The sequence below is a fragment of the Motacilla alba genome, chromosome 9, assembly GCF_015832195.1.
Source record: "Motacilla alba alba isolate MOTALB_02 chromosome 9, Motacilla_alba_V1.0_pri, whole genome shotgun sequence".
Classification (NCBI taxonomy): Eukaryota; Metazoa; Chordata; class Aves; order Passeriformes; family Motacillidae; genus Motacilla; species Motacilla alba.
Window position 1 is genome coordinate 4,214,738 of NC_052024.1, and position 6,021 is coordinate 4,220,758.

The window sequence follows — 6,021 nt, forward strand, 5'->3', positions numbered from 1 at the left end:
CCCAGCCCTAACCCCGTCTTTGTCCCCATCCCCTCACACGTCCCTGTCTTCATTCTCGTTCATGTCCCAATCCCCCTTCATGTCCCCATCCCCATCTTCATCCCATCCTTGTCCCCGTCTGTGTCTCTGTCCCCACCCCAGTCCCCATTTCACTCTTCTTCGGGCCTTCCCTCCCCCTACACCTCGGTCTCTCACTTTCAAACAGTTTCACCCGTGGCAAAGGTTGCTCTTTCCTCAGGAACAGAACAAACCACTGAAAACAAACAAACAAAAAATGCCAAAACAGATAAAAAGCATTTTTATTTTCTTTCCATGACGGTCTGCCTGCCTGCTTGGGAGTGACACTATTTCAGGCATGTCTATTATTTATGTTTCGCTATATTTATATTAATTAGAGACGTGATCCATGCACGTAGTTCTCCAACTTCAAAAAAAGCAGGAGAAGGGGACTGACAGCTGGGACTGAACTTTCTTGGGAGAAACAGGAGCAGGCTCCACAGCCATAGCTGTTCACTGTGTGCTAATCCTAGATGATGTTCCTGCTCTACGTGGGGGATCTCCAGCCCCAGACACACCTTCCCTCCCTCTCTTCTGGCTGAGACCCCAGAGAGATGGGTTGGAGCTCTTGGCTGGGATGCTGAGAATGATGGAGTCCCCAGAGCCACACCAGTTTTAGGAGAGACAGGATCATGGAATCATTTAGGTGGGAAAAGACCTCTGAGTCCAACCATTAACTTTTGACAGTGGCACTTGTCATGTGAGCCTGGGAAAGAGGAGTGTCCCTCCAAAGAGCTAACTGGTCTCTGATGGTGGCTGTGCCAAAGCACAGAGAAGTCTCACATTCCAGAGCAGTGACAAAGGACCCTGACTCCCTGCTCCCATCCATGCCAGCCATCTCCCTCAGAAGCTGTAACCTGTGTCAGCCCTGAGCCAAAGCAGGTGACATCTCCTCTCCCCCGAATGTCCCAGCTCTGTCCTCATCCTGTCTGGCTTACCTCTCCATGCCAGGGATGGGGGTCGGATTGGGGACCAGGATGAGGATGGAGAAGTGAGGCCTCAGGGCACAGTGCAGGGCTGGGGTGGGATGTAGGGAAAGCTCAGCCACCATGGGCGAGGCAGGGTAGGAAATGCATAATAAATGAGTTTTATCGTTATAAACTGTTGCTCGAAGGCAGCAGTTTGTCAAACACACGGGTGAGAGGAGGATGAGGATGAGGATGAAGAAGTCTCCTGGCCAGACACCTGTGGCTGTCTGCATCCAGGGTGCCAGGGCACGTGGTCTCTGGGCTGGGCAGGAAGAGATCTGGCCAGGGCTGGTGAAATTCCTCCTGCAAGGGCTCAGCTGGTAGACACAGAGCCCTTTTCCCAAAAGAAAACTCACACCAGATGATGCCTTTCCCAGCTCAGGGCTGATCCCAGCCCTCACAGGAGCAGCACACTCAGGACACATTATTGCCTCCTGCCATCATTTCCAGCCAGCAGCAGTCTCCCAGGGCTTTCCAGACAGCCAGGAGCTCTCACAGGTTTTCCAGCCGTTGGACTGGCCCTGCAGGAGTGGGGCATGAATATTTTTTCCAGGCAGAGTGGCCAGTTCAATCATGAGAAGCTGCTGGCCCAGTGAGATGCTGGACTCCTCCGCTCTGCTTTGACTTTGCTAATGCTCTGCCAGGGCTATTGGTGAAATTCTTAGCACTCCCAGATGAGAGACTTTAATTCTTTCCCTGCATCCCAGTAAGTATCCCTTCCAGAGATTAATTAGTAAATTAAAAGGGTAGAAAAACCAAATTATTATGGTTAGGCACAAGCCCCGGTGATGATGTGTCTCCCTTGCAGATCTGTCTGCTGTGTCCTGACACACTCCCAGCCCCTAAAGGGCTGAAGCAGCAGATTCACCCCCCAGACTGATTCCCTTAGTGGGACACTGGGGTCAGATTTGGGAGGAGGAGCCCTGCTTAACGCTGACATCTGAGTCTGAAAGCCCTGACCATGCAACCCGTGGTGCTGCACACCTGAGGGAGGAGCAGGATCCCCTTGCTGGGGTGGCAGTGACCATGGGCCAGGGGGGCTGGCAAGAGCTGTGAAGCCTCTGAGCTCTGCCTCTGCACATGCAGGAAGAAAAGCCCAGTTTGGAGAAGCAGGAAGGACAAGGCGCCAGAATGGGGATGCCACCCTGGGCATTTGCAATGCCTCCCTGGTCCCTGCCGGTTTCCCAACATTCTCTCTGCTCTGCCAGTGGCTCCCTGGGATGACCCACTACCCACCAAATGCCTCCCAGGTGTGTCTGCAGGTGCCCCTTGGCACAACACCTCTGCCAAGCCCAGTGCCTCGAGGCCAGGTCTGCCCAAGCCTCGCTCTCCAGATTGAGGCAAGTGATGGGTTAATGAGAGCTGCAGCCCTGCTTTCTATCCCTGTCCAAAAAAGCCATTACATTTTGCCTGGCAAAAATCGCTCTTCTTAAACCTGAGTCACTTGTGATCCCTTGTTCTGAAATCATGCTCAGAGATTTCTTCTTTTTCACTGGTTGCCCCTGGCAGAGCCCAAACCCAGCAGGGATCAGCAGAGAAGGGGCTAAACCTTCCCTGACCACCCTGGGCACACAGGTTCCCACAGAGGGGATTGCCCTGCGAAGGATGGGCACTGATCCAGCCTTATTTTGGGGGCACTCACAGGGATGAGATGCTTTTTTTTCAATATGACAAAAAAAAAAAGGAGAGGTTCAAAATGTCTTTCCATCACCTGGGCAGATTTGGGAGATTTTTATCAGCTCCCTTCTTGGTTTAACTCTGGGTAATTTTCTCTTGAAATGCTGGCCCAAGGCAACGCCAAGGCTGGCTGCTGACTCAGTCGTAGCACTGCTTCCCCTCCTGGGCTCTGTGACGTAGGAGAGAAGGAATCCCAAGCAATTATAACTTGATTATTTTACTGAACGTGTGATTACAAATGGGAACTGCAGAGCAATGAGCACTGCAGTCAAGATAAAATTAAAATGAGCCCAGGCTCCCCCAGTCCCAGCTCTTGCTCCAAAGACAAACAGCTGCTTGGGAAGCACTTCACAGCCCAGTTATTTCTCAGTGACCACAGGAAAGGCGATAAAAACCCCATAAAACCAGAAGAAATTTCCAGGATGATGTTTTTTGTACAGTTCTGCTCGGTACAGTTCTGCTCCCTGGGAGAAGGATGAGCTCATGGGTGGTTGCCAGTGTTATATTAAGTCTCAGTGAGCCTGGAGAGAGGTAGATTAGGTTGGAAATTAGAAAACACTGCAGGGATGGGATGTCTCCTGAGAGGGACCTGACTGAAGAGCCAGGAGATGCCAACGTGGCCAAACTGGCTCTTTCCCAGCTGCCAGTCATGGGGATATGGGTGTCCCTGGGCATTGTCCTGCAGGCAGTGAGATGAGCCAGGGTCAGGGCAGGGCAGTCACTTGCTCTTTCACTACTGTGGATTTTCCCAAAGAACTTGGTGTCACCTCAGCAGGCTTTTCCCAAGCCTGGGAGTGCTGAGCACCACAGAGGAAACAACAACTGCTGGATGCCAGCTGACTCCATGCCTGCCTCTGCACCTGGAGAACAGCCTGCATGGATGGCTCCGAGGCAGGATGGCTTTCTGGAGGGTGAAATAATTCTGATTTGGGAAACCATGGGGCTGACAGGAAGCAAGAGAGAGTTGCAGCAGTGCAGTCGGAGGGAACATCCATAGCAGTGCCAGCAGCAGCTCTCCAGGGCTGTGTGGCTCGTGCCCAAGCCCAGCTCCAATTGCAGAACCAGCCTGCTGTCAGGGAAAGATGGTGTGAGTCAGGGATTTTGGCAAAGCGGCGTCTTCCCGAGGCTGGAGGAGGACTCTGTGCTGAGAGCACGGAGCCTTGAGAGTCGTGGCTACCTCTGAGCCCAGGAACTCAGCACAGGCTGGGGAAACCCAGGAGGGAGGGAGCTGGAGACTGAGAGCGGTCAGAGCACCCATGAGTCTTTCAATTTTGTCCCTGCCCTATTTCCCCTCGAGTGACCTAGAGCTGGTAGAAGGTGACCATAGAATTATAGAATTGCTGAATAGTTGGGGTTTGAAGAGACCTTAAAAGTCATCCAGTTGCAACCTCTCATCCCCACGGGTGGAGACACCTTCCACTAGACCAGGTTGCTCCAAGCCCCATCCAAACTGTCCTGAAACACTTCCAGGGAGGGGCCATCCATATCTTCTCTTGGCAATCTGTGCCAGGGCCTCACCATCTTCACAGGGAAGAATTACTTCCCCAAATCCAGTCTAACCCTGCCCTCTGTCAGTGTAAAACCCTTCTGCCTTGTCCTATCACCTAGCCCTGTCCTTGTCCAAAGTCCCTTTCCAGCTCTCTTGGAGACCCTTTAGGTACTAAAAAGCTACAATAAGGTTTCCCTGGAGCCTTCTCTTCCTCAGACTGAACAATCCTCACCATTTCCTCATAGGAGAGGGATTCCATCCCTCTTACCAACTTTGTGGCCTCTTCTAGACTTGAGATGGCCACAGTGACAATGCAACAGCTCAGAACATGACAGTGCCACAGCATCACGACATCAGAGCCCACTGGCACAGAGCACCAGGTTCTTTTAGCCTAGTGGAAAAAAAATCCCAAATGTAACAAAATGTATGGAAAACCCTCTCTTGTAAGAGATACTGATGCATCATCTGCAACCTCAAACATCCAGCGCTGGGGGTGACACCTCACTGAGCACCCATGGGCGCAGCTGGGTGCCTCCATGGTGAAGAAGGGAGGTGAGAGGAGGAGGGCAAGGGAAGAGCATGGAGCAAATTCAGAGTGCAGGAATCCATGCAAGGGACAGCCCCAGCTCTGTGCCCTGGGGGCAGGCGTGGGAACAGAGGGATCCTGCCTCCTGTCTCCGTCTCTGGCTGCTGCCTCGCTGGCAGATTGTGAGGAGAAGAGCAGGGAAGGGAGCACAGGAGCTGTCAGATGTTGTTAGTGCTGTGACACCTCTTCATAAGGCCCATCTGTCTGGAAGGCAGCGGATCCAGCAGGGTTTCTGCAGACCTGATTGGGAGTGCTACGGCCAAGGTTTTACAATCAGCACTAATAAACACCCTGGGGCAGCATTTGGCACCACGAGCTCCAACATCCCAGGATGAGAGCGAGGAAATCAGGATTGCAACAAAAATCCTCCCTGCAGCACAGAGCTCCTGGGAAACTCATAGCATCTTTTGGGATGTGTTGATCCAGCTGTGGGTCACTTCAGGTGATGCACGTGATTCCCCCAGACACCCCTGTCACCTGGGAATGTGCACATGGATCCTTGCATCCTTAATCAAAAGACTGAGCATGTTTTCCACCAGCCTTTATCCAAGTCTCCATCCTTCTTGTCCTGCATTGCCGCACCTCAAGGGACACAGGCAGCTGCATGAAACAATAACTGTGAGAAGGAAATCCCTGTCTGTGGGAAGAAGGGTAGCGGGGAGACTGTGGGGATAAAATCTGCTGTGGCAAAGCCCTGTGTCATCTCGGGGCAGCACGTGTCACCGGGCAGCGGGCACTCCTAGCGCAGGAGGGCACCACACAGAGGAGCAGCTGGGCCTGTAGGTGTGGAACAGCAGCAGAAAAAGCCCATGTGATTTGGGAAATGCCACATTCAGGCATGATGAAAGGCTAGAGCTGAGTCAAGTGGCTATCGATGACTCACAGGGCTGTAGGGAACACGCTGGTGGGTGTTGAAAGCGCTCTGTAAAGCTTGGCTCAGCTGCAGCAGACATTTGGGCGTGCAGGAACGTGCTCTGCTGCCTCTTCCGAGGATTTTCCCACCAGGGCTGGGGATACCTTGTGGGATCAAGGGGAGCCAAACACCACAGTGTCCATGGGGGTCCCTGAAGCAGGGGAAGGGACCTGTAGATGGGTGCCTCAGGATGGAGCATGTGGTCCCAGCATGGCACGTTGGTGTGACGTTGGTGTGAACTGAGCTTTGCCACGACTGGCCTGCCCAGGGAATGGTGCCACCTCCAGCTCCTGAGCCCTGCAGAGCTCACAGCACTCCCTTGGATGATTTG